At 44.6% G+C, this 10,703-nt stretch overlaps 1 pseudogene; it reads right to left on the reverse strand.

Moving 5' to 3' along the window:
• Window positions 1-1,412: 1,412 nt before the first annotated feature.
• Window positions 1,413-6,933, reverse strand: LOC123441619 (annotated as a pseudogene).
• Between the last annotated feature and the right edge of the window lie 3,770 nt (window positions 6,934-10,703).

A 10,703-nucleotide genomic window follows, 5' to 3' on the forward strand; every position in this document is an offset into this window, starting at 1 on the left:
ACCAGGCGATGGAGGCAGCACCAGGTGTGCGTGTGTCTTTCTATTCAACGATGGACACGCGTGCGTGCGTGGGTGTTCAACCGTTCTGTTTTGACCATACGAGGTGGGGGTAGAGGTTTTGCTTTTTGCCTTGTGAACCGGATTTTAATTGATTTGTTTAAGGAGGGATGAAAAAAATCGATTGGTTTAAGGGGGATGAAAAAAAATATCGGTGAAACTGTGCTAGCGACTGGGCATCTGGTTCCCTTATTAATAGTAGAGGTTAATCTATACCAAACTACGAGTAAATACATCTACTGAACAGCTGAATCTTACCTACTAATAAAGTAAATAGTGCTTCTTCCGTACGTCATTCAAATTGTCCTTAAAGTTGATTAAAATTACCCACCAATGCCACCTATAAGTCATAAGAAACATTTCAAACAGGAAAATCTCCGGACTGGGCCGGCCCATGTAGGCACCTCCTATATTACGCTCTGTGCGTTGGAAAAAGCTGCAGCACACCTGTTTGGGCCGGCCCATGCGTGGGCGCCTGTTTTTTTAGTTTAGTTTTTTTTATTTTTGTTTTCAGTTCCATTTTGTTTTTCTAATTTAAATTATTTAGAACTTCAAACAACTTTTCTCAATTTTAAGAAACTGAGAATTTCGAAATAAAATATTCAAAAAAACATTTTTTTTAGAATTCAAAACTACTCAGGAGTTTTGAAAAATGTTTGCATATAAAAAAGGTTTAAACTTTGAGAAAATGTCCATAAAATAAAAAAGTCAACGATTTTAAACAAAAGTCCATGTAAAAATCTTAAAAACAATTTGTGCCTCTGTTTTTAGTCTCATTTTTTATTTTCATTTTTCTGTTCCATTTTTTAGTTTAAATAATTTAGAACTTTGAAAAACTTTTGCAATTTATAAAACTGGAATTTTGAAATAAAAGTTTGAAGAAAATATAAAATGTTTGTGAATTCAAAAAATGCTCAGGATTTTTGTAAAAATATTCGCGTATTCAGAAAAATGTTGGTGAAAACAATAAAAGTCCATGATTTTGAAAAAAAGTTTGTGTGTTATTTTTTGAGTGCAATTGAAAAAAATGTTTGCTAATTCAAAAAATGTTCATGCATTTCAAAAAATGTCCTAAAATTTTAAAGACATAATATGATCAGCACCGTTGAAGATTATAATTGTTTTTCTCCCGTTGCAACGCACGGGTCCTTTTGCTAGTAAATATCAAAGGGTCCAAATTTAGAGTTTGAAAAATCTTCAGAGTTTGAAAAATCTTGAAAAAAATAGAGGGAAAGCTAGAGACTGCATTTGATGTTCGAAAAGTAACCGAGAGTTCTGTTTTACTGTAAATTTAGAGTTTTTTATTCAGAGTTTGAAAAATCTTGAAAAAAATAGAGGGAAAGCTAGAGACTGCATTTGATGTTCGAAAAGTAACTGAGAGTTCTGTTTTACTGTAAAGATAAAGTTGGGTGATGGAGATGAAGATCATCAGAACACCGTAGAGAGCGTTAAAACATTATCGGAACACAAATTGCAACTGAAAATAACAGCTAGTGACTAAAACTCAGATGTGTATGCAGGCACACTTTCTCTGGAACTCCTTCATGTCTTCTCTTTTTTATCATCAGTGGAGCGAGACCAAGAATGAGGCACAGCCAGCACTGCATGGAAATATGAATAGGAACTCTGTGTCATTCAAATCACATAGAGCATCCAACCTTGAATTAGTCGGTCAACTGGATAAAGAATATTTTTTATACAAAACGAGTACTCCCTGCTAGCACTTTTCTCAATAAAGTTAGTCAAAGTTCAACTAGTTTGACTGACAGAAAAGGAAAAAAGTACACTTATTACTGGACGGAGGGACTATTCAAGGAGACCACATCCTCCTCTACACCTGACAAAAGCCAACAGTTCATCCATCGTTTTGCTAATTCATAAAATTTCTATGAGTAATTTGTTGTTGGTAGTGTTCCTATTCAATGTGGTCTCGTGGAGCTAGTCCTCGTGATATTTACGAGTTGACAGAAAGGGAAAAAGTACACTTATTATCGAACGGATGAACTAGTTTGAATAGGAACACTTATTGTCAGGTGTAGAGGAGGACATGGTAAGTAACTTACTCATATCTTGCGTGCATGCATCCAACCGTTTATTCAGCAGCTCATCACGGCGCACAGAATCCGGTCGCCCCGGTATGGCCTTGTGGCAAGCAAATTCCACACAGGCAGTTGCCCATCCGGGGTCCATGAATGAAGCTCAACCACCTCTTCATCAGTAGAATTGTTTAGATGCCCAATAACAATCAGCCGGCCACCACACGCTCGGAAACTCATGTGCGAGCCAGATTTGTGCCTAGACTGTACAGGCAATTTTCCACGAGTGATCCACTTGTTATCCAGCTTATCATACTGCTTCAAATCATTATTCTCTCTGTAATCAGCAGCATAAAGCTCATTGTTCACAACTGCAAGGAGTGGAGGATCTTCCAGGAATATCTGGTTGAGCCCAAGAGACATGTTGTCGATGACTCTCCATGACCGCAGGTTCAAGTCATATTCCTCACCGCATGTCAATACCCCGCCGCTACTGGTAAGACCACCGATCACATAGAACTTGCCGTCCATGAACGCAGCAGAGCATCCGATCCTAGCCCTATGCATGCTGGGAAGGGGTGTCCAAGTATGTGTCTCCGAGTCATACATCTCGGCCGAGCTCAATATATTATTACGAGAAGAATCATTAGCACCTCCCGCGAAATACGCCTTTTCACCGACACTTGCTGACCCAAACCTGTACCGCGGGGTGTTCATCGCATCAGCATCAACCAGCCCTGTCCATGAATTGGTAAGGATGCTATATCTCAAGGCAACCCTTCCGTGGGCCCCAAACACCAGCAGCTCGGTTCCTACAGCGATCGGCTCCCAGAATCTGCTTTGAGCCGGTGGCATCTTGGGCACGTGGATCCAGCGCCCAGTGGTCGGGTCATAAGCATCCCACTCCGGAGGATTGTTACCGCAAGAGAGATACAGCCAGTGCTCCGCCACCCCATTATTCCGACGCAGGCGGTAGATGTCCCCGTTGCGAACCACCATATTGAAATCACGGTTGAGGGAGGCGATGGCGCCGTAGTCTTGCCTGGGTAGAAGGTGGAGGCAACGGATGAAGAGCTCACGACTTATCACATCAATGGTGTTGCTCCAGGAGACCACATCCTCCTCTACACCTGACAAAAGCCAACCGTTCATCCATCGTTTTGCTAATTCATAAAATTTCTATGAGTAATTTATTGGAGCTCCTGTTGACTAAAAAGCATACCAGGAGGATGCAGGCGCCAAGAGGACTCTGGTGACCTCGATGATATCCTGCAGGTTACAACAATCATTTAGAGCATGAATAGTCAAATCAGGTTTAATTGAATAAGTGAAGAGAAGAGATACAAAAGCAACAACAATCATTTTAGCTACCTTTTATCGCAACAAAATCCAACTGTCAAATCAGGTTTAATTGAATCCACTAATTGCATGTCGATTATAGGATTGGTTGGATGATTGCTAACAACACCTATAGTCCTCGAGACATACTGCAGATCAGCAGCTGCACCCCCAAATTTAGTGGAGACCTCTCTAAGGCCAGTCATATGCTCGATGCTGATTAATGCATTACCATGTTGATATTGTTTCCACTGGTCACACGCCGAATAAAGATCAAGTCGTTGGTCAATTTGGGGGATGGCGTCGAAAACGAGCCTGAGCTTCCAAAGATTTGGCATTGCGTCCGCCTCAAATCTTAGCCAAGCTATTCCACTCATGAACCTCAGCTTCAAGTACTTGAGAGCTGTGAATCCAGCACCCGTGCCAAAGATTATCTTAACATTAGGTGACTTCTGCACATACAACGACAGAGCAGTGAGGGCAGGCAACCCTCTAAGAATATCAACATCATTTACTCATCCACTGCAATCTTCAGAATGCATAGGTTGCCAAGTTGAATCTCCCACCTGTGCATTCTGCAAAATACGACGGGGCTGTGTGGTGAGACCTCAAATCTCTGGATATGGCGGATAGAATTCAGCATCCACTTAACTCTTGCTTTTGAAGCGTCACCATAGCTAACCGAGGATCCGTGAGCTACCAGTTTTACAGTTTTGATACTGTCATGTTTATACATTAAATCCAGAGCATACATGTTTCTCTTCAGTTGGCCGGAATCTGAAGAAGGCGGTGTCGAAATGTAAAGATCCTGCAGGTGCTTCGGCCTGCAAAGGCTCATATCATCACCGACAAACCAATCCAGCAAATTTGTGTCAGGAGGAAGACTGAGGTGCAACAAACGTGTGAGGTATATAATGTCCCATGGAACGTAAGTGCCTCTTGGTGTATCCATAACATCCAGTGTTTCCAAACACTGCAGCCCTCTCATCCGCTTCGGAAGTTTTATGCAGACATCACAAACAATCTTCAGATATTTCAGATGGAACAGTTCTGATACTCTAGAGAGGTCTATGGACAGGTCTTTGTTACCATGACAAAGACCGGATAGCTGAAGGTTGAGAACACGAACAAGCTTGAACTCTCCAATACAAGGCATGCACTCTACCAATCCAAAAAATCCAAGTGACCGTACTTGTGACTTTCTGATGTTTGATGGTATCTTGGCATATTTTGCATCACCTAGTTGGAGAGATAGTCGATGGACCTTATGAGAAAGCGTCAAATTCTTTCGATTGTAATTTACTACCACAAGGAAATTCTTTTCAGCAGACTTGTGTACAATAAGATCATGCACCACGGCATAAACTGTGCATGACACCACCTCATTGTTGAAGTTGATAGACACAGGTTGGATGAATCTTCTATCAGCAAGTTCATCGAAATACATCCCTGCAACTTCCTCTATGTCTTGCCCTTCTCTTGCACAAAAAAACCGTTCGGCCACCCATTGTCTGACCAGATCACGTTTGAAGATTATGGAACCCACTGGATACATACTAAAATAGAGCAAGCATGTCTTGAGATGATGAGGAAGGCTGTTGTAGCTGAAGTTCAGTACATGTCTCGTTCTTTCTGAAGTTGACTTTGATGACAAACAAGACACTAATGAATCATGTATGTGTGTCAATAAATCCGTTGATACGGAAAGCTGGTTTGCTAAAAGACTTGCTATGCTGATGGTCGCTAGCGGCAATCCACCACATATTTCTACAATTTGGCTTGAAATTTGTTTGAATTCTTCAGGGCAGTCACTTTCAGAGCCAAAAATCCTGCCAAAGAATAGTTTCCTTGAGTGACCATCATCCAAAGGTTTCATCTCAAAGACTTGTTCTGGGTGATTGCAGCAACATGCTAATGCAACATCTTCAATCTGTGTAGTTGTTATTATTCTGCTGCCTTGACTACCCTTGGGGAAAACCTGATTAATAACGTCCCATGCCGATGTATCCCATAAATCATCAACAATAATTAGATACCTGCATGCCAAGAAAGTCCACACATGTCACATCTATGTGTCAGGCAAATGGCAACAACACTGAGATAAGCTAGAAAAGAATGAGTATTTAGTCCATGCATGGATTTATGGTACCAAAAAATACATGGATTTATGGTACCAGCATGAAATTAAATGTTACTGCCAGCATCATTTGCTAGCTCACTGTAAAGCTTGTCTGGAAAACATCTTTTCAGAAATTGACTATATATCATCATGCCTCTTTTTTTTGGAAAACAACAGATCAACCTGTAGCGATTTAATGTAGTACATGCGATTCTAGACCATGTGGAAAATAAGTACATTCTTTTCTAGCTCACTGTAAAGCTTGTCTGAAATACATCCTTTAAAAGATTGACTATATATCATCATGCCTTATTTTTTTGTGAATAACAAAGGAGGAACCTGTAAGGAATTTATGTAATACTTGTGATTCTGGACATTCATGGATACAACTAGTACATACTATTTGCATGAGGAAAATAAGTACCTCTTCCTATGTAGATAATTCCTGATATTGTCAGCAGTAATGCGAAGTTCACCAGAAGGCTTTTGGCTTGATTGGGGCTTCTTCCTATGGATTTGTGCTAGCATGTCATTCAAAAGCTTCTTTATATCAGGCTTTTTGGACACCTGGATGAAAGCTCGGCAATCGAATTTTCTCCCAATTTTATTATACAACACTTTGGCAAGCATTGTTTTACCAAGACATCCAGATCCATGAATAGACACCACCTTCAGCTGCTCATTCTCATCATTAGCCAGCTGTGAGTTGATAAACTTGCTCATCCGACCATCAATTGCTAGGCCAGAACAAGTTTTCTCACAAGGCGGTGGATGCATTGGCATTATAGGCCCAATGGCAGAAAATCTACATGCCGTCGAGGTACTACAACAAAGGACTTGGTACCTCTCATACCGTCGAATAGCCTCCAGGGCATAGATCCTGAATTCTGATACCTTTTCAATCATCTGCTGGTACCACTTGAGCCTCCTGGGAGCACGAATGACATCAACACAAATGGTTTTGGGGATAACGTGTTCTGGCACATGAGGAGCTGCATACTCAATTTGTTTCTGCCACTTGAGCTTCTTGGCAATCTTAATAAGATCCATCTTGCGGACAGGTCTGCATTCCAGAAGCTCAAGGGATACACGGCTGTCAATATAATCAAGGATGTCATAGGATAACTCTTGTGCCTCTTTCATCCAACACTTCACCGCCATGGGAGGGTCCTCCACCTCTAACAGATCTTCAAGGTATGCACTTATTTCTTCAACATTATCTTTTAGCAGGTGAAATCTGTCATGGAGCCCCTTGGGCAGCTTGCATCCTTGAGGACCTAGCATCATGTCAAGCTTGTTAAGAATGGGTCCAATGGCGCCGAGTGAAACACTGAAGGGGGCCTCCACCTCTCCACGTGTGCCTTCCATTGAAACATCTGGATACAAAGATAGATGAAAAAAAAAATATCCACCAGCACATTGAAACAGGAGAGACGGGAGAGAGAACAAATTGCACAAAGACATGGAGTAACACTTCGATTGGTCATAAAGTAAAAGATTAAATGTTGCTTTGGAGTTAGTGTTTGTCAATTAACTACCAAATTAAAGAACTAAAACTTCCTCCTACTTGGAGAAAATAACCGTGAAATAAATATTGAACACATGCCTAGTTCTGCAGCTGAAGGGGCTAGGGAACTCACAACATGTTTTTTTTCTTTGACGTGCAAGGCAGGAGCTTTGCCAATTTCAAGAAGAGAGGAAAAAAATATACAGAGTGACCGTGTTTATAAGGGAACTAGGCCGGCAAAGACAACAACTACGAAAGAACAGAAAAAAGAAAAATCACACAACCAAAGTAGACCACAACCACCTAGCATGCAAGCTTTCCATGTACTTTTCGACCGAAATGGAGGGGGCGACCGCGGCAACCTTCCACTCCCCGGAACAGGCGGTGGCCCAACGACCGGGAGGCCGCTTCTGGGTGTTGGCTGGAGATGAAGACGAAGAGAAGGCCGAGGGCGGCAAGATCGTAGCGGCGGCGGAGGTACGGTCGCCATGGTCATCCTACTTTGCTGATGCGTTTTTTCAGGACAGCTCGGACGAGGAATTGGCCGGAGATGCAAATGCGGCGATATCGACGGAGGTCCAGGCAGGGCCAGTAAGTCTGACGGACAGGGTTGAGGCGGCGCAACGGCCGGTTCACCGGACGATGGCGGCGGCGGCAATTCGGCCATGGATAGGACCTATTCCTAAGGTATGTCTACCGAAGCTGACAGTCTCAGATTGCATCCTACCATCTTCTTGGACTATGGTACGCTGTAAGAAGAAGAAGAAGCCACCGGCGGCGACCGTGCCAACGCCGGCGATCCAGATCGCCGAGCAGCGAGAACTGCGCCTGAAATCGTTGTTGGGCCCAACTAGGGAACGGTGCCTCGAGCCAGTCGTGGGCCTCGCGAAGTCTGGGTATACGGCCCAGCCCGAGGCACAAGTTGTGCTCGATTCGGTCTCTGTCGTCGATCGCGAGACGGGTCCTAGGATCGGTTCTCAGGCTCTTTTTCCTGGCGAGACGAGTCTTCTGCAGAACGCATCCACGTCGTCTAGGGTTAGACGTAGCAGAAACAAACCTGGGTTTCCTCGTATCAGCGCGGGCCGGGGAACTCGGGTCTCTGCGCCGCTGACGGAACCAGGGTTCCCTCGCCTCAGTTCGGGCACGGCTGCTCGGGCTGCTGCGCCGCCGATGGAGGGAGTGCCGGCCATGGAGGGCCGAGGCAACCCCCCACCTGCTAGAGCTCCGGCGAGTTCAGGGACTACAGGTCCGGGGCGTGGCGAGAGTCACCCGGCGGCTCGTGGGCGCGGCGACGCTGGTGGCGGACGAGGACATCCGCAAACAGATGGGCGACATGGTACGCGCGAACGGTGGGGCGACGATGGGTACAATGCCTATGGCGCTGGTCTACACCGAGGTTCTTCCTCAACCGGCGGTGGCCGTAGCGAGTTCAATGGTCCACCAGGTCCGTTTGTGGAGGAGGCGACCGAACCGGTGCAGCCTAATCGGCCAGCTTACATAAATTATCATGGGGGTGGTAGAAGGCCACGTGATCATTCGAGGGGGGCAAAATTGACAAAAATGACCCCTGGGACGAAAGAACTCACGGATTGACCCCTCGGGAAAAATAATTCACCGGCCTGACCCTTTTGTGTGGCGCCCGACACCTAGGCGCCACACTGTACTGTGTGACGCCTAGAGGTTAGGCGCCACACCCCCGACCACGTGGCAGGGAGGGGCCCACCCCCAGGCCGTGTGACGCCTAAGCCTCAGGCGTCACACATTGTAATGTGTGGCGCCTGACTCTTAGGCGCCACACATTGACTTATACAGCCACGGGCCAGCCCCCTCCCCACCCCCTCCCTCATTCCCCTCCCCCAGCCCTCTCCCAGCCACTGCCCCCTCCCTCAAATCCTTCTCTACATCACCAAATCTGAAGGTTTGGAGCGGGCATTTGTTGTCCAATCACACCCCTAAGGTAATCCCCACCTCTCCCCTCATTCTCATCCAAAGGAAAATCTTTTGTGTTCTTTTTTTTGCAAATTTGAGGAAACCCTAGTTTTTCATGAAATGTGGGATGTATATGATATTGTTTTATTTGTTTGTATGTTAGGATAAGGGGTATGATGGGGTTAGGATTAGGGTTGTTTGGATGTGTGCATTATGGTTGTTTTAGGGTTAGGCTAGGGTTAGGCTATGGTTAGGCTAGGGTTAGGGATGTTTGGTTGTGTTAGGGTTATGATGGGGTTAGGGTTATTTGGAAGTTAGGCTATGGTTATTGTAATTGTATGATTGCTCATAAAAAGGTTCTATGTTTTGTTGTTTAGGTATGGGAAGAACATGTGTTTATGTTCATCACGTGGACAAGGATGCCTTTTTAAAAGGCAATATTGATCCGGACCCGGATGAGCTTGACATGGTGTTCGATTTGTGTCCTAGCTATGCTGAATTGTTGGAACAAGTCCGAAAGGATTTGAATTGGATGGACCCTAGTGATGTAGTTGAGTTTGCTGGTAGGCATAATGTGGGATTCGGAATGCACATTCGTTGGAAGACCATGCGTGTCAACTCCGAGCAACGTTGGCTTGCATACAAGGATACGGTGGCCGAATCACTAGACAAGGCTCTAGAGTTATTTGCCATGAAAACAAATGTTCCTAACTTGTTGGATTTGAACCGGGTTTCCTCTTCGATTGTTGAAGCTATTCCTGCAACCATCAACGAAGAGGCCAGCATTGAACCTCTTTCTTGTGTGTATGAGGCTAACGAAGAGGTCAACATTGAACATGAACCATTAGTAGAGGCTAATTATGAGCACTATGATGATGGTAATGTTCTTCATGACAACAATCTTGGTGATTTGGACAAATATAATTTGCAAGAGACAATGGACCATTCCATTCCGTACTCACGTGGGTATGCCTCTGAGTCTGACGATGAGGGTCCCGATGAAGAAGTTGATGAGGAAGGGTTCACGGCAAAGGAGGCTGAAGCTTTCACGAAGGTATTAAAGCGTGATCACCGGACACCATTGTTCGAGGATCTTAGCCTTGCGGATGAAGCCGTGGTTGACGGAGGCGAAGGCATATTGTTTGGAGTTAGGCCACCTTCTCATCGGGACACACATGGGAAGAATATTATTTTGCCGGGGTCAAAGTTTGAAACATTCTTTGAACTGAAGATGTGGTTGGATGAATATTCTGTTACGCATTACAGGCCACACAAAGTTGTTCATTCAAACATGAAGCTGCGTTACACGGTTGCATGTGAGGATAGAGGTTGTCCTTGGATTGTCCGTGCAAGACCATGGAAAGGAGGGCCAGGATGGAACATTGTCAGTTGTATGCCTCACATGTGTCAAGGCAAGAGGGTTGATGGTGCCCTATCGTCGCAAAGCCATAGACAACTAACCTCCGAGTTCATCACTTATAGGCTTTCCAACTCCATCTCCTCTCTTCCTACAATGAGCATAAAAAGCGTACAAGACCTTGTGAAAGCCCTCTTTCACTACGAGGTGAAATATGGTAAGGCATGGAAAGCAAAGCAAGCCGCATTCAAGATGTTGTATGGTGATTGGGAGGAAGCATACAACCGCATACCTAGGTTGTTGGGAGCTATTGCCCACACTAACCCGGGCATGGTTCATGTGGTCGAGCCGTATGGGGAG

The sequence above is a fragment of the Hordeum vulgare genome, chromosome 3H (genome assembly GCF_904849725.1).
Source record: "Hordeum vulgare subsp. vulgare chromosome 3H, MorexV3_pseudomolecules_assembly, whole genome shotgun sequence".
Lineage (NCBI taxonomy): Eukaryota > Viridiplantae > Streptophyta > Magnoliopsida > Poales > Poaceae > Hordeum > Hordeum vulgare.